At 39.8% G+C, this 22,255-nt stretch overlaps 1 protein-coding gene across 5 annotated transcripts in view; it reads left to right on the forward strand.

The window, feature by feature from the left end:
* The window catches only part of LOC144377167 (uncharacterized), a 309,888-nt gene that overhangs the window by 42,633 nt on the left and 245,000 nt on the right, over positions 1-22,255 (forward strand). For 2 of the 5 annotated variants that reach the window (XR_013437849.1, XR_013437848.1), the window contains one exon: positions 970-1,219. The exons of the other annotated variants lie outside the window; for them this stretch is intronic. The gene's annotated coding sequence lies outside the window, so the exon portion shown is untranslated. Of the gene's footprint in view, positions 1-969; positions 1,220-22,255 lie in introns of those variants that run through there. 5 annotated transcript variants of the gene reach the window in all.

Below are 22,255 nucleotides of genomic sequence, written 5' to 3' on the forward strand. Positions count from 1 at the left end.
GTGGATAAAGAAGTCTGAGTTAAGACACTATTTGCAAATTTGTGCAAGGCAGACTGTCCTCATTGCAGAAGCGATGTGCTGGCCCTAAGCCCTGGGATTGAGAAGGAGAAACAAAGACCTGGTTTAAAGCCCCCAGTTGCTTAATCGCTCCCAGATCCCCCATTCCTTATTCTAGGAAATGCTAACAGCCCTCCTGGAGTGTAGGGGAGTTTACTGAGAACATGCATATATAAACTCTCTATGAATTCAATCTCCACACCTTCCTTAATTCTTATTATTAGAATAAGTCTCATTACTTCCAAATCAGGCCTCTCAACTTAGATTTTTTTTTTTCAAATTTTATATGAAGTAGCTACTTTCTCCTTTGGTGGAAGCAGAAGATTGTAAAAGAAAGAGGAATTGGAGGTAAGCACATGCTTCCCATTTACTCCTCCTGACCTCCTTCCTGCAATGTGTATTTTGAGGTTTTTTTTCACTGTGGGGCTTTTGGCTTCATCTACATCTTCAAGCTGGATGAGTCTGCTATTGTCGCTCCTTTTGCCTTCATCCACATCTTCAAGCTGGATGAATCTGCTGTTGTTGCTCCTTTTGCCTGAGAAGGAAATGCTGGAGGAGTCTATTTTTAAGGGTTGCATCCTGGGAATGAGAGACACAAGGCAGGGGAGAGATGGGACAGGGAGTAGGCTCCATTCCACACTATCCCCAGCCCTTAGTGCAGTACTTGGCATGGTAAGAGGTTCTTTGTAAATACTTGTCCAATGAATGATTGTGGGGGAATTGGTGGCAGGGAGAAGGGCCAGATGTGGAGAGCTGATGGAAAATCAAGAAGTGTGGCCAAAAATTTCACTGCTCTCCCTGCTGCTTTCAGACAGGTTAATGCCAGACTGCTCTGGAAGCTGTAACAGATGAGGCCAGGCTCACAGGCCCATAAACAAAACTCACTGTTGTTTTCATTTCTTTATCTTGCAGACAAACACATCAGCTATTTGAAAAAGCTGCCCCACAAAACAATCGACAAACCCAGCAGATCCGGAGGCTCAGCATATACATTCTTCCCTTCTAGAACCTCCGATGTGCTAATAACACCGTTTACATTTAAATCTGGCAGCATCCAGATGAAGAAGGCCAATGTAAATGGGTTATGTTGGACAACTCCCCTTGCACAATTCCTTCCCCCTGAGTCATGACCCTAGCAAATTACAAATGGGAAGTAATTCAATGAGAAGCTGTGAATAGTCTCTTTTAAGGTTCTTCTTCCTTGCAGGGGCCCAGCATATGCTCAGCCACATTCTCACCCCTGAACCAGTTTCTAACCAATTAAGCTCTCTATAATCAATATATTTTATTTTTCCTATTTGGGGATTTATAGCCTGCTGAGTTTCAAAAAGGCTTTCAGGGTCCTCTAACATTTCAAAATAAAATAAGGAAGTAAGGGTAAAAATAGAGACCTATGAAATGAGTAAGGGAGTAGGTGTTATGAGGCACCTGAGATGACCTAATTCTTGCAGTTAGTCAGTGAACTAAGCCCTGACTTCATTTGTGGTTAGACCAAAAGGGAGCACATATTGCTTATATAGCTCTCATTGCCAGGTCAAAGTGGAAAAAAAGAGTAGCATACACAAGTGTTTGTAGAACTAAACTATAGCTTTGAAATACAGTATTCAAATATATTTATTCTGTCAACAACATCAAGAGAAGAGAGTACATACAACCTCAACTGCCAGCAACCTCTCAGGCCTGAAGTCACACTGACCTGCACTAAATATTTTGCATGTCCTGTTCCCTTGGGCTGGAAGGGTCTTTCCAGCAGTCCACTCACTTCCATCCAGTCCCCTACTCAACCTCTCAGTGTCCATTCGATCAGGGAAGGTTTCATCTCCCACTCAGACAGGACAGGCCCCTTGTCACAGGGCTTCAGAGCCCTGCCTGCCTTTCCTTTAGATTACACACTGTAGAATGCATTTACTCACTGGTGTCACTTAAGAGTCTGTCTTCCTGCATGGTGTTAGCTCACCCCTGTGTCCTTTCCTCGTCCCAGTACGCCTGCACCCTGTCCAACTTTTGTAACAATAGCAACAATGATGATAAGAGACATAGCTAAAAATTGAATTCCAGGAACTCTCTTAAAGGTTTATAGCTAAATATTCATTGGGGCCTCAAAATAACACTTTATAAGGGCTGGGGATGTGGCTCAAGCGGTAATGCGCTCACCTGGCATGCACGGGGCGCTGGGTTTGATCCTCAGCACCACATAAAAATAAAATAAAGATGTTGTGTCCACCGAAAAACTAAAAAATAAATATTAAAAAATTCTGTCTCTAAAAAAAATAATAACACTTTGTAGTAAGTGTTGTCCTTACTAGATGTGGAGCTCTGAGGTTGAGTAATTGTCCAAGGTCACAGAGCTAGTAAGTAAAGGCAGTTACATGTTAAATTCAGACAGATTCAGAGTCTGAATTCCTAATGATTGTGCTCAGCAGCTCCCTCAATACATATGTGATGAATGAATGAACGAATGAATGAATGATGAATTCAGAAAACACTATGGCCCAGTAATTTTGCTTTCTTATCATTTGACTTAATAGAAATAAGACCTGAAGAATCAGAATGAGTCCTGCATATATCACCAAACTTCCACTGAGCTCTCAGACTGATAATTCAGTATTAGGCCAAGGCTAAGCCATAGGCAATGAAAATGACTGAAAATGATGACCAAGGTAACTGCAGGGTAGATGGGCCAGCTTGGCATGCAAATCTCAAATCTGAAGTATACATAGGTATATGGGGGCTATCATCATGTTGTCAAATTTTAAGAGTTGGACTTGCATTCTCTTCTAGAGAAAAAGAGGCAGCTAGGTAAGAATTTGCTGTATTGACAGCAAACTGACTCAGTATATGAGTCATTGGAAGGTTCACAGGTAGAATTAGGGTCAATATTTTTCTCAAACTAATTTGAACTCTTATCAAGCTCTCCCAATGCAATTGGGCGGGACCCCAGAACCGAGAGAGATGACTCTGGCATGAAAAGTCATTAAGATAGGTGCTGCTCAACAGCTTCCTCTTCAACAGAATCTCATAAGGCCTATGACATACCTGATTTGAAGTAAGTCTGTATCTTAACAATAAGCCTGCCAGAATTTGTACTGAAAACTGCACTCAGAAGACGCCAAATGACTTGCTTATTGGATGAGGCTGCTAATGTGTATGCATTGTAATGTCAGGAGGGGTTTCTTTTCGATATATTTGATGCAGAATTGCTCTTTCTGTAATCCCAATCAGCTCACAGATCCACTTGTTTGTCATAATCACATGATAATGGCAAAGTACTTATAATTAGTAGAAAGGACATTCATTTTCATCATTGTAAAAAGGGACAGTGTATTACAGTGGGAAAAGTTTTGACTTTGGAATCATTCCTAGTTATGTAATCTCAGGTAATCCATTTGAATACTCAGTTTTCTCACTCATAAAATGGGAATCTTGTTATGCAGGATTGTTGTAGAGCACAGAGATAATGTAAGTATTATTGTCTAGCACATAGGCAGTACTCATTGGATTGCTTGTCTGAATACATAATTTCTATCTTTGAAAAGCCACATCCTAACAGTGGATGGGCATATACAAATAATATTTGCAGTGTAACTTGATATTGATTTTGATATCACACAAAATCAACACTGAGCAAAGGAACAGAGGTACAGAGATGTGTGATGAACTAGCTCATTCTGCTCAAGGAGTCAGGGAGGGCACCCCAGAGGAAGCTACTTTGGAGAAGGATGAACGAGCTTTTGTTTGATGGATAGGGGAAAAGTTTCTAAGCACAGAAGCATGTAATAGCATGTGCTACTTGTTCAGGAAAGGTGGCAATGTCAGTATAAGAGGACAAGATGTCCATGACAGGGGAGGTAAGGCTAGCTCAGTTAGTCTACTTGGCTGTACGTGAGACAGATTCCTGATGAAATGGGTCCTTTTCACTTAATTCCTGAATGTCCATTTTTGGTGAGCAGACTCCATGATTTTCTCTGACATAAAAATGGTTTCTTCTGGTTCCCTGAGAAATCTCACTTTATTCATTCTTTAACCATGTAGTTCTGCATGTTCTTAGAATCCGACACCACGCCAACATTTCTGAGGATTCCATGCTAGCTGCTTAGACAATTTGGTGTAAATCTCTGTGTCCAGCCACTTTCCTGTCTTTCTAGGCCTGCATTGTCCAGGCTCCCATGCCTTTGTGGGGGGCACTGGCTCCTCTCAATTGGTTCTTTGTGCTGAACAGAAGGGCAGGTGTGAGCTGTGATTGATGGATGTAAAACCTGCTTGGCTGGGTGCATTCTTTTCTGCCCAGAGGACCACTCCCTTTCTTCTACCCAGACTTCCTTGTTAAGAGTCCCTTTGAGCTGCTACCTTTGGAATTTTTTTACTACAAATTTTAACTGTCAAATATGAACATACTTGAAAAAAAAATGAATTCGATCAGATCCTGAGGGAAGTAACAGTGGCTGCAGATTTGAGTTATTTTTTCATTTTATTTCTATATTAAGTCACACATCAAACTATGGCATAGGTTAGTGGTTGTGAGGCAAAGGTGTGTGTAATAGCGACAAGGGGCACTGTTAAAAAGCAGCACTGGACCTTACCCTCTCCTCCCAACAAGGGATGCCTGCTCAGAGAGAGTACAAGGGAGAAGGCCTGGGAATCTGTGTTAAAACCCCAAACCACTTTATAGTCTATGCAACCTGTCTCAATCCATTTTCTGTAGCTGTAACAAAATACTGCAGATGTGGTAATTTATAAAGAAAAGTTTATTTAACTTATGGAACTGGAAGCTGGGAATTCCAAGGGCATAACAGCAGTGCCTGGAGCAGGCCTTGGTAACTTGGGGAAGGGAAAAGGGCAAAGCGAGACCAGCAAAAGAGAAAGCATGAGAGGTGGATTTGCTCCTGTAACAACCCACTCTAATGATAATTAACACTCCCACACAAACATTATTGATCCATTCATGGGACTCAGCCTTCACCCCCTAATTACTTTCCTTTTCCCATCCTGGCAATAAAATTTCAATATTAGGGGATATTCAAGCCATAACACAGCCCTGGATAAGCACTGACTGAGGGACGAATCATATTGAATGTCCTTGTTTCTTTCTTTCTTTCTTTCTTTTTGGGGGGGTACCAGAGATTGAACTCAGGGGCACTCAATCACTGAGCCACAACCCCAGCCCTATTTTGTATTTTACTTAGAGACAGGGACTTACTGAGTTGCTTAGTGCCTCTCTTGTTGCTGAGGTTGGCTTTGAACTCGCAATCCTCCTACTTCAGCCTCCCAAGCTGCTGGGATTTCAGGTGGGCACCACCATGCTGGGTTGAATATCTTGGTTTCTGTCTCTATTGCCACCATGTTTTTCTATGCAGTCATTAGACAGATCTTGCTGAGAAGGCCCTAAGCACTTGGGACACAGAGTAGTCCCAGTCACTGCCCTCATGGAGCTTATATTCTAGTTGGGGAGCCATTAAGATGAATAAGCAAAATATATTAGCTACTGATGCTTGTCAGAGAGAAAAAAATTCAGTAGATGATGCTTTTATTTCCTTACTTCTCATGCTTGATTTACCCAATGTGGCTTTACTTCCCAGCTTTGCAGATTGTTCAGCTCTCTAGATTGCCAAACTTGGTGGAGGCATTGTTTTGCTTGTCTATTCTGTGGGTTTGAGTGGTAGGCATTACTCAGTCCTTAGGTATATATTGAAATAAGTACTTGTCTAAGTCCTCTATTCGTGCTTATTTTGAAAATTCTCACGACACCTCTAAGACAGGCAGTATGATTCTAATTTAGAATAGGGGAAGCTGAGGCATGCAGAAGTGAAATAGCCTGCCGAAGGTCACACAGCTAGTAAGTCTTCCCCATATCCTCCTGGCCTTTCACCAACGCTTTGCCACCCTATCACTTCTTTTATGCCGTCTCTGACTGACCGTTCCTTTCTCAACCACTCCCCTGGTTCACCTTCCTCTGCTAGTTCCTCATGTGCTGGCATTCTGTGCTCACGCTCTCATTCCACACTCTCCTTGCACAATTTCTTCAATGACCATTTTTTTTCCTATTTCCCATACCCTTAGTGATCTCCCAAGTTCATGTGGGCCAGACTTCTCTTCTGACTTCAGTGATCTAATTGGTACATGCACTTGGGTGCATGGTGGGCCGTTTTGTTAAGTTGACAAGTGAGTGCCTACTATGTGCCAGGCACTATACAGTGAGTATGGATACTATTGTGACAGGGAAGACTTGTTCACTGGGACATGAACATTGCAGTCTAATAGGGAAGGCAGACTGAGTGCCCAAGTGCCTTCAAAGGAAGGCACTGTCTTCTCTCTTTACCGCAAACTTGCTCAGCTTCCTTTTTTCTAAAGTTCAGTTAATATCACAACCTCAGAGTTGCCATTAGCTTCTTCTTCCTCAACTGCTGTATCCCTATCTCCTACGTACCTCTTGACTCTATTCCCTTCTCACCATCACCACAGCCTCAGGAAAATGTGGTCAGCTTTCTAGTTGGCTTCTCCGTCTCCAGTTCTATGTTCCTCTGATGCATTTTCAACACTATTTCTCTAAAATGAAAATTTGTGCCCTTTCTTTCTATATCGCTGGTGAAACATCTATCTGACAATGCCCCAGCTCTTAAGGTAATTTATCATTTGATGGGAGCCCATTCCATGTGGTTGACTCTGCTATGACCTTGTTCTTATGTTCTCTGCTCCTTATAAGCCAAGGTCAAGCAGAAATTTTATGTGTAGGTGTTGGGAGGGAAATGGCTTCACTATTGCTTTGAGATCTGAGCTCCTTCTCATTTTCCTTCTCCTTCTTCTTTATGGAGAAATCTATCTAAGGTGAAGGCAATGCATAAAATGAAGTAGAGCCAAGGATAAAGCAAGACAGAACCTCAGAAAATTATTTGACTCCTGGATTTGGCTGCACATGAACCCAGGCTTACCCATTACAGCAACTACTTCACCAATTACAACAATCAGCAATTATGGCTACAGGATATTGGACAAAATGTTTAAACATTCTGTGTACCAGCTTCCTCATTGTTGAGAGCCACAGCCGAAGGGGCCCCAGCAAACTTCCAGCTGCCAGCAAACTTCCAGCTGCTGGCTGATGATTGGCTCACAGCGGGCCCCAGCAACATCTAGCTGATTGGCTCCTCTGCGGTGATGCTCATTGGGCTGTTTCCCTGCCCTTTCAGATCACGGAACTGCTCACTGGGGGACTTTTTTGGCTCCGCCCATGTGACTCAGCCAATCGGCCTCAAGAGCAGGAGGATTGTGGGAGGTGGAGAGAGGCTTGTGTGGGGGAGAGAGGCTTGGGGGAAGCTGGTGGTGGCAGTTGGGCTCTGAGGGTTTTTCCTGAGGAGCTGTTTTGTTTGGCGTGTGTGGTTCTAAAAATTAAGTTTGTTTTTTGATAATGGAGTACCTTCTAGTAACGAAAAGTATTCAGTAATAGCCTTTTGCTGCAATATTTTTTTCTGATAATCCTTCTTCTTCTGAACTTTCTTTTTCTTTCTGACTAGAGTTCCTGGGCTCTTATCAATAAATAGATACATCAATACCTTCCTCATAGTGCTCTGAGTTTTAAATAAGGTAATACATACAGAGAACAGAAATTTATCTAGAATAAAGTGCTCAGTTAAGTGTTAACTATTATTGTTACTGTTGTTATTACTTAGTTTGGTCTTGGGGTTCTTGCTTGTAACTGAAAGAATCTTGAGGAATACTAAGTCTAAACTGCTTACAAAAATGATTTATAGTCTACTCTCCATGGCTCCCTTACATCCCCTGTGCTCTTGGAATGCTTGTATTAAATTTCTAAAGTTTCCTCAAAGTTCATGTTGCTCAGGCCTTGTTTCTATGAGTACCAAGTTCTTTCTGCTCAGAATGCTCTTCTTCCCCACACACCTGACAGAGTCAGGAGGGAGGACTCTAAGCAGCAAGTGATTCAAGACACCAGGGATTCTGGTTCTGATTTTGCCAATCAATGATTATTTATTGTCTCTGAGAAAGTTCAGCCTTCTGGGTTCCTTTGTTTTTACAATGATCCTCTCTTGATTCTTACACGTACTTCTCTGTGCAAAGAATTGTAGAGATTCCTTGATGGTCAAGGATTCCTTACTCAGCTCAAGTCTGAGATGAACCCAAAACAAGAGACCAGGTAACCCTTCTTGTTTCCCATGGCCAGGACTTAAACAGTTGGCTCCCCTGAGAAGTACAGTTTCTGAAGAGGCAAGGAGACCACGACACTGGATGTTAAGAAGAAGGTGTGTTCCTACTCACATCTTGAGGGAGACAAGCAAAATTTCTTCCTGATCCCTACTCCTGCCTTTCTAGAAACTTGAGAGTTCTATACACTAACAGCAGACAAATTAATTTAATTAGATGTTTAAAAGCAAAACTAGTTCTGCATTGTTTCTAATGCCCAGCTAGGATCCTAGAATACTTGGGAATGGTAATGAAACCAAGATGTTTTTTCTGTGTTTCAATGGGAAGATACTGTCTCTGGGTCTACAGCCCTGGGGCTCTGTTTTTCTACTGGAGATGAACAAATGCAAATAATTTAAAGCATCACCCCAATAGTATTTTCTCCATTTAACTTTATTCTATGTAAATTTACCTCAGGCCTAGAAAGGTTTGGCTGTGGCTTAGGATAAATGGCTGTTACATTGCCCAAGTCCAGCCTGGCCATGTTCTCCAGATAATGGCTAGCTCCTGGGTGGTAGTTTGGCTCAAAGCCATTAATACGAACATAGTCACTTGTTCATTTGCCTGAATTACTATTTGAATGAAGACTATTAAGGGATCTAAATGTGAAATTGTTATATACCAGCAACAGACGCATCCCCAAGTGTATGCACATGGCCTAAATTAGACCACCTACATAGGTGGTGTGCAAAACCTAGAAATTAAAAAAAAAAAAAAAAGAATTGGATAATGAGATGCAAAAGCTGGCCCTTTGGCAGCAGAAAATATCTCATCTTTAAATTCATTTTATATTTTCTTGATTCTAAGTAAGGCTAACAGCCTTTTCATAGACATTTTGATCACTTCTGCTATGAATTCTGTTCTTGTCTATATATATATATATATATATATATATATATATATATATATATTTATAAACTAAGAGAATTCTTTGAAAATTCAGAAAATTAAATCTATGTCCACTATATACATTGTAAAAATTTTCTCCCTGTCATCTTTTTACTTTCATTATTTCATCTCTTAATGATAAAGAAGTAGTCAAATATGTTAGTGTTCTTTTTATGGATTTTGGATCTCCTATTTTACTTAGAAAAGTCTGTCTCACTTAACATTATATAAATAGTTTTCTAAATTGTCTTCAAATGTGTACTGTTCAACTCTTTAATCTATTTGGAATTATTTTTTGTGTATAGTTAGAGCTAAGAGTCTCTCTTTGCTTACATCTAGCTGGATAGCCAACAATGTTGGCAGCATTAATTAAATAAACATCCCTTTTCCCATTGAATTAATGTCATACATTGCTTCTACATATCCTTGGATTTTTTTCTGAACTCTTTGTTCTATTTCTGTAGCTTGAGCCAATGCTACGATACTTTTGTTATAAGACTTCATGAATATCTGATATCTGGAAGGCAAGGAATCTGCCCATGTGATCCTTTATCCTTTCCTGTTTTCTTATTCTTTTCCATTTTCCTTTTTCCTTCCTTCCTTCCTTCCTTCCTTCCTTCCTTCCTTCCTTCCTTCCTTCCTTCCTTCCTTCCTTTTTCCCTTTCTTCCTTTTTAGTAGTCTTGACATTTATTCTCCCATGAGCAACTTAAACTTATTTCAAGCAGTTAGCAAAAATTAGGATTCTGATTATATTTGCATTAATTTTGGAAGAATTGATATAGTAAAGACAAATATATATTTCTGTTGAAAATTTGGTATTTCTGTTCATTTGCTCAGAATTTGTTCCACATCCATAAATAAGATTTCATAGTTTGTTTTTTTTTCCCTTATCGACCCTGTGTCTCTCTTGTTAAATTGATTTGGGGTGGTTTAGTTTTCATTGATTTTGTAAACTCTATTGCTATTGTGAATGGGCTGGTTGTTAAGTTGACTTTTGACATTCATGTTATAATGGCTTGATCTCTCCTCCTGATGTTACCACAACTCCAAACCATTTCAAAGTGTCCCCTCTGATATCCAGAGACACCCTCATCTGCCTGGTCTGCTCTCATGGTTACTGGAAGGCAGCTGCTTTCTTTCTTCCAAGTTTCTTGCCCCTGCTACTGAGGAGGGAGGCACCATGCTAAGCACAATGGCTTTGCCAGAGTGGTCTCCAGGGGCCTCCACATTGTCCATTTTCAGGGTACCAGAATGGTACTGGGTCCTGTGACAGGAGAGTGGCCTTTTCTCTAACTTCATCTCATCTGTTCCCAAATGGCTTTACTTCTTCTCAGAATCTTCCAGGGTTATGCTTACAGACCCCTCAGTTTTCAGTACCTGTCTCTCACCGAAACCTTCCTTGTATCATGGGGCATGAAGCCAGAACAGTGTCCTCTTTCCTTGCAGCTCAAGCCCAGAATTCTGCTTCTTTATGTAAAAACTAAAAACAATAACAACAAAGAAGAGTTTTCTCATATTAAAGAAAGAACTGTTGCAGAGAAGATTAATCTCAACATATGACAACAACGAAAACAGCAAGAATTCTTAAAATTAATTTCTCTCTATTTTTATCATCTTCATCAAGGTTTTGAAATCCACAGATTAAAATTTTCCCAGTGCCCATCTCTAAGATACTGTGTGCTTCTTGTCCCTCTAGCAGTCTCTGCCAGGAGGAAGTCTAGGGACCACTGAGCCTTGTCCATTGCACATGATTAAAGTGCAATTTGCTGAGGATCTCATATACATTATTTGATTCAGTTCTTACAGTAGCCCTACAGGATGAAATTTATTGCCCCCCACATACTCAGGAAGAAACTGAGAATGAGAAAGGCTAAGTTAATTGTTAGCTAACTGTGACAGTGAGGGTGATTCCCTTAACTATACTCTGTCCTCTGGGGGGAAATCCTAGTACCAACAGTGGATCTGGGTGCCAGTCCACCCACTTCCCCATGGTATTCTGACCCCTCCCCAGGGGTCCTTGTGGTAAAAACTGCTGTCATCCATTTCCCCTTTTTATCAGATGACTCAACTGGACAACTGAATCCTGAGGTCTTTGTTACATGGCATTATCATCAGGTCCTTTATTATATCATTTATTCTATTTTACGATGTAATGTATGAAAGCTCAAGAGAGTTTCATGAAAAGGGAGTTTCATGCAAAACTTCATAAAAGTTTAATTTATCAAATTAAATTAAGGCTGACCATTTCATTAGTTTTAGTTTGAAATTTGACTTGTGTTTAATTTGCAAATTTGTCTATTTAATATCTGATTTGTATTATAGTTAATGGATTTGTTTTGATTTCTAGTTTTATAAAAACTACGAGCTTAATTTATACCCTCAGTTATTTTTGTTCATATTTAAGTTACACTACAATAAAAATAACATGTCAACATTGGGCATCCCTGAAAATGTTTTCCTTTCTAAAGACATTACTTGGAGAAACACCGACATACGACTTCACCAAATTCTCCCCACAGCACACATTCTTCTTCAGTTTATAAACTAAGAAACAGAAATAAACTGCCCACATGAGCAGATTTGGGAAGTGACAAGGTCAGGGGAAAATCAGTTTAGGTTGAAATCTAGGCCTCTTTCCTGGAAACTTCTTAGCGATCAGACTTTATTTCATACTTTCAACAGAAAATGTTATTTATTTTTTGTTACATATCTCATCTTAGAACAGTGACGTCCAAACTTAAAGATTTCAAAAATAATTCCTTCAAGAAACCTGTTTCAGCAAGCCTGTCAAGACAGGTAGCATCTGAATTATATTTACTTTAAAGGTTAAAAATTATTTTCTTTAAAAGTCATTTGAGTCATGTTGTGACCCATGTGCTTTGCAGATGAGATTCAGGAGAACTCAGGGTAGAGAAGGCAGATGAGGGGTGGCGGGCAGGGAAGGGAGAGGTATTAGGATTAGATTATTCTCATCAGGGAGGAAGAAGAAGAAGAGGAAGAGGAAGGAGGAGAATGAGAAGAAATAGGGGAAAGGGAGAGACTAGGGAAGGAGAAGAGGGAGGAGGAAAGCAAAGATGCGAACAGTAGCATGGGGTAGAGGTTGAAGACAGGCATGCTGGCATTTATAATCCTATGGGAAAATGAAATGTTGGAATAATGTAGAATTAGAGGACTGGGAAGATTGAAGGAAAGTGGGTTCTACACTGGCTTTAGGGACAGGCATCAGAGAGGCTTTCTTGGGGGATTAGGGAATTAACTAAACTTTATAGGTTCAGTCAGAGAGGAGGGCAAAGAATTCTGGCCAGAGGCAATTCCAGCAAAGCCAGGGAGGTGAGAAACAAGGTGGTGGTTAGCAGAGAATTCCAAGCAGTTCCTTGTCACTTGGGCATAAATTGTGTTAATGGAAGAGATTTAAGAAGTCAACATGGGGCTAGATATCAGAAGTTTCTTATGTAGGGTGGCCATGAAATTTATTGTTCAAACTGGACCCTTTTGAGAGTGAAAAAAGGACGCCTTATGGTAGAACCACAGATTCGAAGAGGTAAACCGGGGCACATGGCCATCTTATTTATAAACACCTCCCACAATTTATTCGACTTCCTCATTGGATAATGGGAAATATTGTGGGGTTTCCAGAAAAGCTACGTTAATGAGATTTGAATTTTAAATAGATTGTTTTATGTGCAATGAATTAAAAAAAGAAGACATAGAGAACTGTCCATCCTCTAGATATATTCATTCAAGGTGTCTTGCAAGAGAGCTGCCACGTGTCAGCACCATACAGGGTTAGGCATCCAATATGAGCAAAACCAAAATTGATTCCTGCTTTCAAGTATTTGCAGTGTAGTGTAAAAGATGGTCAAGAATCAAATAACACAAATAATCATAAAATGATAACATGGTAATATGACAAAGTTCTATAAGAACATATCACAGAAGATGGAGAAATCAGAAATAAGTGGCAGGATCTGACTGAACTGAGAGGAGGGAAGAATATTGTGAAGAGGAGCAAGAAGATACACCAAGCTCATGTGGTGAAGTGAGTGGAGGGCCTGACAACACAGAAATAAATGGAGTAGGAATGCATGCAATTGGTATGCAGCAAAATTTCATCGTCTGATAATGAAACAGTATATGCTGATGTATGTGGTCTTTCCCTAGAGACATGGCATAATTTCGGTGAGCCTCACTCAGCTTCTGACATCATCTTCACAGTGAGTGGTGAAATTGACAACACAACTTCCATGCCTCCTATGGGGAATTATAGAGGAATGGTTCACAGCATCCATTTCCTTCTAGCTTTGTCTTATAGATCCTTCCTACTGCTTATTTGCTGAACCAGTAGTAAACTGAAATTGGATCAACCATAAAAGAAAAACACCCAAGATTGATTCATCATCTTTTTCAGTCTTCAAACCCAGGCCTGCCTTTATTGACCAGCCTGGCACAGGAAGGAGTATAACCATTTAGAGGAACCAGAAGGCCAGTGTGGCTAGGATGAAGAAAGCAATGGGATATAAGAGGGAGCATGAAGCAAGACCAAGCAAGAGAGACACACAGGGCCAGATCAAAGCAGCTTTACATGCAGTGAAGAAATTGTTTATACCCTAAGTATGATGGGAAGATAAGGAAGACCTTTCAGCTGTCTGGGCACAAAGATTGCTCCGGAAAGAAGAGCTAAGTGATGAGCAAGAGTGAAAGCTGAGAAATCAGTAAAGAGGTGATTGTGGTGATCCTAACCAGAGATGATGAAGGTGATAGTATAGGAATATTTGGCATTCAATAAGTATCCACTTGTTCCTGCATTTCTCAGTATGACTTGTAGTTAAATTGGCTCATGCAACTACTTCTAGCCAATTGGCATTAAAATGGATTTGATGTGTATCACTTCTGGTCAGAAATAACAGATGAGCTTTCTCTCTCTCTCTACCTCCCTCCCTCTCTCTCCCTCCCTCCCTCTCTCCCTCTCTCCCTCTCTTGCTGTAGTGACCTTGGATAGCCTGCGCTCCAGATTGTAGAACTCAAAGATGGAGAAAGGATGTTTCACTTGTATTGAGCTGTGATGCTAGCAAGAAATAAACCTTCATTATGTTAAGACACTGAAATTCAGGGGCTTATTTGTTACCAAGGCATACATAGAATAGCCTGTTTTGATAGAGTAGCCTATTTTGATTAATGGAAGTGGTAGGTGATGAAGATAGACATGGGTGGATTCTACTGAGAGGTATATTTGAAGCTATATTAGTACGCTTTGGAGATCAATTAGAGATGGATTTGTGAGGAAGAGAGAGGTGTCAAGGATGACTCCCAAATTTCTAATGCATGTTTAAGTGTCTGGAGTCTTTTGTGCCTCAGATGGAAGACAATTAGTTTTCTAAAGCTAGATAAGACTTATTCATATCGACTCCAGAAGGAACGTGGACCAGTGGGAAGGATTAGAAGACCCCAAATCCAAAACACTGGAATGTGTTGAGTAAATATTTATTACTAGTAAATGACTGCTGATAATTAGATATAACCTTAGGTAATTTGCTTCATTTGGGTCTTAGTTACTTGAATACAAAGGGATAGGGATATGCATCTATTTCAGGGATCATTTAATCTGAAGTTTGAGTTGAAGAATGTCAGATCACACAGCTAGGACTACTTGTTCGAACTAGATAAATCCTGGAATATGACTGATCATGCACAACCTATTGACAAGAATTCTCAGAAGCAGTTGCCAAGGGAAATTTTGTTGAATGGCAAACCCACTATAACTACTGTATCCATTCTATTAGTTTTTTTATTTTTACCCCAATATTTTTCCCAATTGGAGTACTCTATTAGTTTATCAATTGCTGTATAAACATTATCCCCAAATTTAGCAGCTCAAACAATTAAGATTTGTCATCTCTGTTTCTATGAAATGCAGCCTAGCTGTGTGCCTCTGGAACAAGCTCTCTTGAGGGGTTGTAGTTAAGTTGTTGTCTAGGGCTACAGCCTCAACTGGATGAGTATCTGCTTCCAAGTTCATTCATCTGGTTGTTTGCAGACTTCAAAAGATCTGCTTCAAAGTTCGCTGATGCTGATCTCTCTATAAAACAGCCTCCCAATATGACAGTTGGTCTCCTCCAGAGTGAGTAGTCTAAGAGACAGGGAGAAGGAGCATCTGTGACAGAGGTTCCCATATTTATGGAAATTAATCTTTGAAGTCACCATTTTGCTGTGCTCTCATTACTTCTGGTGTATTCCTTTCATGGGAAAAGTCAGTAATTCCAAGAACAGGGAATCAGACAAAGGGTTGAAGTTAGAGGAGGGCCTCTTTGGAGATCATCTTAGCAGGTGGCATACCACTGACTTGGTTTATATATAGGAAAGGATTTAGGAACCGTTTTGGCCAAAGAGAAGTGTTGGAGTTTCAAAGGAAACCACCTATGAGTCACTCATATCATGGCATTTGCTGCTTTGGAGTAGGTCATATAACTTTTGGCCTATTTACATTTTGATTAATTTGTCTTCTGCTAAATTCTCCAGAAACTGGATGGCTACAATTTTCATACCAAAACCTAGGGGCACACAGACCACAATTTGCCATATTCCTGGAATATTGAAGATACCACATCTGTGGTACCTCTAGTCTTGTCAAGGAGGTTGGCATGAGGCAGTCCTGTGGGATGCCAGGCATTGTTCCTGGCACAGAGAATGGGGTGGTCAGAAGTTTTCCCTGGTAATGAACAAAACCTGGGCTGACACTGAGATGAAGAGTCTTTTGTTTTCTTTCTTGTGTCTTCTCCTCTTTCCTGTTCTCTCCTTCCTGCCTTCTTCCTTTCAGAATTTGCTATAGTCCATCTTTGGACACTTTTTGCAATGTAATATAGCAGTGGACATAAATATTTGGGTTCTAGAAAGTAGCGTAGGATGAGTCCCAGGTCTGCCTCTTGGTTGTGTTGCCTTAGTTTGAGCTTTCTGCAGCACAGCTTCCTTATTCATATAAAGAGGAAACCAACAGCACTCACCACTGAAGGTCATTATGCAGAGCAAGTTAATGCATTAAAATTGCTTAGAGAACTCACCACCCAAAAGCACTAAACATTTTCAGTACTGTTATATTTCTAAGTCTTCACATCACATGTCACATAATTTTTATTTTTCTATTTTGAGACAGGGTCTTACTAAGTCGCTTAGGGCCTCACTAAGTTGCTGAGGCTGGCCTTGAATTTACAATCCTCCTGCCTCAGCTCTCTGAGTCACTGGTATTACAGCTGTGCACCACCTCCCCCAGCTCTAAGACCTATTTTTATTTTATTTTAAATATTTGCTTTAGTTGTAGTTGGACACAATACCTTTATTTTATTTTTATATGATACTGAGGATCGAAACCAACACCCAGCATGTGATAGGCAAGCGCTCTACCTCTAAGCCACAACCCCAGCCCCCTAAAAGACCCATTATCACCATTTCTAAAAGTATTTTCCCAAGCCCCAACACATGTGACCACTAACTCCTCCCTTTCTGTCAACAGCCTAAATTGCGTTTCCTTTGAGGCATTTGACACATTAGATTCAAGTTTTAGAGCCAGTGTAAAGCAGTTTTGTTTTTAGTTCAGCCAAAGCCCCCTATACCCTTTTTTTCTTAAATCACTCTCTGTATCCTGTTTAGAAAAAGAAGCTTTCGCCCTAAAGCCTCTTCTGCTAGTGAGTTGGTCATTTATCATTCACCTTAAACTAAATGAAAACCTCCTAAACCTCACTTCTGCAGTGGAATGTGAGCCACTGGAGGCTGTGTGGAACCAGGGCACATTTCTTTCTCAATGCCCAGCCTCCTGAAAGTCTTAAACACATCCATTTCTAAAATTAGAAAGGACACCTATCAGGACAGCTTGACAGTTTGCAAAGAAAGGGATGAATGCTTCCCAAGGAGGAATTTCTGGGACACCAAGCAAGAGAAAAGCAGAAAATAGGACAAATAAAATAGTCTAATCAAATTGAGATTCAGCTCCCTCTAGCCTGAAGGCATCTTATGTAAAATGTTATTTATAAAAAACATGTGAAACAAACAGTAAATAAAATCAAAGACTTCAACATCCCAAAGAAAATGAGTCTCTCACCATAAGGATTTTGCAAACATGATTGTAAATATTTGTCATTATTTTTTTTTAAGTGTAAAATTTAACCAAGACAGGTTTCTACCTAACTCTGCTCCAGAGGATACTGTGGTGTGTCACCCAGATTCTTTTTTGATGCAGCCACTACTCACTCCTTCAGCTGTAGGAGGGAGCAGGTCCACTCACTACTGACCACCACAGCTGAATGAAGAATTGCCATTAGTGGAATGGAGATGTTCTAGAGTTATACCTTCTACCCATGGGCAGCCTTCATCCCATGGCCAGATGATGTATGAACACAACAATAAATTTCCCAATGTGGCATAGATATTAAACAATAGAACCAGACTGCAAAGCAAAATCAGGATTAAATGAGATCACATTTTTAAAGTCCTTACATGGTGCTTGGCACAAAGTAAGTGTTTAGTAAATGGCAATAATCATTATTTATTAGGCAAGCCTAACCAGAGATTTTAGCAAGCTGGATCATTTGCCAAGAATTAGAAGATTTGAACACACTTCAGTGTACCAACCCACATAACATACAGATGGGAACCCCAGAGGTTGTCCTGGAATGTTATGAGAAGTGAGTAGGCAATGGCTGAAGAGGGTGATTACATTATAAGTGACAACAGAGCCAGCTGTTCTTCTTGTCACCAAGGCCTGGGCTTGCTTAGGCAATGAACAGGTTGTTGATGAAACTGCAATATCCTGAAAAACAGCTAGCCTTTAAAACACAACCTGATTCAATGGAGAGGCATTCTCCCTAGGCCCAGAAAAGAGTCTTGCATTGAGTATGTGCTTCCACTAATGTTTATTAACCTCTTGCATCTAGTTGCTGGCAAAATTTACTTGCCCAGTTCAGAGGCAAATATTGAACATTTCTGTTAATTATAATAATGAATATTTTGTAAACATCAGCATTGTGCTCTGTGCTTCATTTATTTCATGCAGAACTGAGGCCTATACTACAATCAAAAACTCAATTTGAACTTTTCTAATTGAATTTTTTATTTTGATACCAGGCATTGAACCTAGGGGCACTCAACCACTAAGCAATATTCCCAGCCCTTAATTAAAATTTATTTAGAGGTAGAGTCTCACTGAGTTGCTCAGGTCCTTGTTAAATTGCTGACGCTGGCTTTGACCTCTTGATCCTCCTACCTCAGCCTCCCGAGCCTCTGGGATTACAGGTGTGTGCCACATTGCCCAGCTCTAGTTGAATTTTAACAAAATAAGGAGCCCATGTTTGAATGTCTGCTGCTGATGTAAGAAGAACACATTTCATACTTAATTTGGTGAAACGACTAATGAATTCCCCCGGCTGAGAGTCAACCCTCTCATGGCATTGATGGATATAACCATAGACAAAAACTAACTGCCAGTCTCCAAGTGGCAGGCCAGAGCCAGGCTGCCTGACAGGTTTCTCCACATGACTAGGTTGAACCAGTTTAATTTCCTCTGATCCTGTTGATATTTTCTGTTTGGAGTTCGTCAAGGTAAATCAAGCAGCTTATTCAGGCTCTACCTTACTGCCAACCATATTCTACTGTTGTGAGGAAGAAAACAGAAGCAGTTATGTTCCAAGAGCCTAAGTTGTTAAGTTGTCAGGAAAACAATTAGAAACTAACCATTATAAATTCTTATAGAACCTATGCATGATAACCAGTATATCATGCATAGGTTCTATAAGAATTTATAGGAAGCCAGATGTGGTGGTGCCCATCACAGTGACTCAGGAGGGAGGCTGAGACAGGAAGAGCAAAAGTTTGAGGACAACCTCAGCAATTTAACAAGACCCAGAGCCGCTTAATGAGATCCTGTTTTTAAAATAGGACGAGCAAATAATATGGAACAGAGGCAAATGAAGGAAGGTTTCACCACACACAGAATTCCTTCATTCAACAAAGTTCTATTAATCACCTCTTTTCCAGGACCTGTGTTCATTAACAAAAATTCTAAGAGTAACTACTGTTTGCTTATGATAGGTGCATAGATTAAAAGGCAATTGCAATTGTAGTCATGAGGTTAAGTGGTGAACTAGAGGCATGAACAAGATTCCCAGGATGTACAGAAGCAGCACTCCACTGTGCCATGGGGGGCCGGGGATTCTACATAAAGATGAAGATTGAGCTTCAGCTTGAAGAATGAGTAATAATTTATCAGATAAACAGAAGAGAAAGGGCATTTCAAGGGGAGCAAATAGCATGCACCATGTAATGCAAGTCTTTTTTTTTTTTTTAAGAGACTATTTGGGGAACTACAAGTAATCTTATGCTGTTGAGGTGTCTGTTACAGGGCATTGAATAGAGGAGAATTTTCTCAGTTTGAGTACTGTTGCCATTTTGGGATGAATACGTTTTCAATGGGCTTGAAGTTCTGTTGTGTACTACAGGATGTTTAGCAGTAGATGCCACTACCTGCCAATAGTACCCTTCCCTGACCCCAGTTGTAATAACTCAAAAGTATCTCCAGACATTTTCTGGAGGAAAAAAAAATCACTCTCAGTTGAGTACCACTGAAACAGAGCAAGATGAGATAGAAGGGTAGATGGCATATGAGGGAATGTGTGATCATGCTCGTGTTTAGACCTTTATTCATTTTTCCCATCATTCATTCATTATTTCAACAAACATTAGTGCTAAATATGTGCTGATCACTCTTTCTAGATGCCTAGGATACAGCCGTGGACAAAACAGAAGTCTCTGGCTTCGTGTAGCTTACATTCTAGTGAGTGAGGATAAAGAATAACTTCTATAAATTAGTATGTAGTAATTTTGAAAGTGATACTTCTAGGAGGAAAAGGAAGAATCAAAAAAGAGTCATAGGGATTTTAGTATGTAGTTAGATAGCAATTTTTAATATGGTATTAAGAGTGACAGTATATTTTTATAAATGGAAAAGAAATTTCTACCATAGCCTATAGGTATGGACATTATAGATCCATAGACCTTGTTTAGATGTGGAAAGGACCTGTGAATATGAGAATCTATTGAAGAAAAGAGGGAAAAAGAGAAAAAGGGAAATGATGAAGGAGCAGAAGGAATTCATTCTCTGGGGGAGTTGGAGCTAGAATAAAATCATGGTCGTAGAATTGTTTTCTTTCCACCTTGCTTATCTCTGATAGATTATTTGCACGTGCAAGGAGAGCTATTCAGACAGTAGTTGAAATGAGCCCGGAGTAGGTTGATGTTTTTATTTTTAATTCCTGATCTAGCGTGTATCTTTTTGTTGATTCTAACATTACCATGTACTGTTAAATATTTATGCTATGATTCTCATACCCTTACTTATTACATTTATTGAGGGGCCGCAGGATTGAGTACTTAAGAACATGGGTTCTGACTGGAATCCCAGCCTGCCATGTACCAGCTGTATGAGCTTGGGCAGGTAACTTATTCTCTATTCTTCAATTTCCTCTTGTATGAAATTAGTTCCTAACTTATAAAATTGCTATGAGAGTTAAATTAGTCATTCAAAATACTTATAAAAATGCCTAACACAGTATAAGCACTATACAGATATTGTCTATTACTAGTGTTTTATGTATTTAGATGTCATTTTATTTAATCTTCATTACAATCTTCCAAGGTGGGATAGTGATGATTATTACTGCCATTTTGCAGATGTGAATATGGAGGCTCACAGAGTTAAGGTGATTTTATTTAAAGCTAGGAGTTGAAGGAGCCGGGATTTCAGTTTACATCTATTAATTTGGGGGCTGGGGCTTTTATCTTTGCCTTTAACAGAAAAACTCCCATTGTCTGCATCATGAGCTAAATAGAGTCAGCTAAGCATTCCTGAGAAGGCAAGGTAAAGCGAGGGACTCCAGTACCTAGAGCTAATTAGCTCAAACCCAAACCCATCAAGAAATAACTACTTCATACAGTTCAGTTCGGTTGCATGTTGGCAAATGTTGTTTTCTTTTCTTTCTTTCTTTCTTTCTTTTTTTTTTTTTGAAAGTCAGCTGATTCTGAACATGTTGGGTAGACTGTGAAAAAAAAAACTTAAAATTCTCCCCTGAAGCAAAAAACTAGAACAAAACAAAACCCAAAAATCCAGATACAAACAAGCCCACAATAAATCCCCCAAACAGACAACAACAAACAAATCCCATTGAGTATGGAAGCATAAGACTTGGGAAAATGAGGATTTTTTTTCCCTTTGGAAACAGGATCAGGTTTGTTAAATTAATCACAAAAGGAGTGCCCACAGAGAAGTATTCATTCAACCAACCAATATTTTTTAATTGAACACATGCCAGGTGCTATGTAAGGCATACTATCCAGTCTTAAAGAATAGATTGAGGGGCTGGAGCTTTAGCTCGGTGGTAGAATGCTCGCCTAGCACATGTGAGGCACTGGGTTTGATCCTCAGCACTGCATAAAAAAATAAAGAAGTAAAATAAAGGCATTCTTTTCCATCTACAATTACAAAAAAAGTTAAAAATAGTGGTTGGGGTTGTGGCTCAGCAATGAAGTGCTCACCTAGTATGTGCAAGGCCCTGGGTTCAATTCTCACATAAAAATAAAATAAATAAATAAAATAAAGGTATTGACGACTACAACTAAAAATAAATTTGTTTAAAGTTTAAAATAAAAATAAAAAAGAATAGATTAGAGTACAACATTAAGGAACAGCTGATGCTTGTATAAAGTCATCCTGTCTGGTCAAACGTTGCTAACAAAGAATAGAAAATAATGACAAATTTCTCCTCTCATCTCCGTCTTTTTCCACATTCTCTGCTCATTTTTATCTCTTAGGCCACAAGTACATGACATTGGTTATACATGTATTACTCCTTTTCCCTGTTATGTAAATCAGTTTCTCCCATTGTGTGGATGAGAGTTAATTAGTATGAAGACTCTGCTTTTGCTGGTCCCTGGACACATGGAGTCCAAAAATATCTTAGTGGCAACTGGAGTGCGTAGTCTCTGAGGGCCCTGTTGTGTCTGCTAGCAAGCCTATGTCCCTTTGGGACCCAGGATCTCTAATCCTAAAAAGTTCAGAGTTGCAAGGATGGGAAGGACAAA

The sequence above is a fragment of the Ictidomys tridecemlineatus genome, chromosome 4 (genome assembly GCF_052094955.1).
Source record: "Ictidomys tridecemlineatus isolate mIctTri1 chromosome 4, mIctTri1.hap1, whole genome shotgun sequence".
NCBI lineage: Eukaryota > Metazoa > Chordata > Mammalia > Rodentia > Sciuridae > Ictidomys > Ictidomys tridecemlineatus.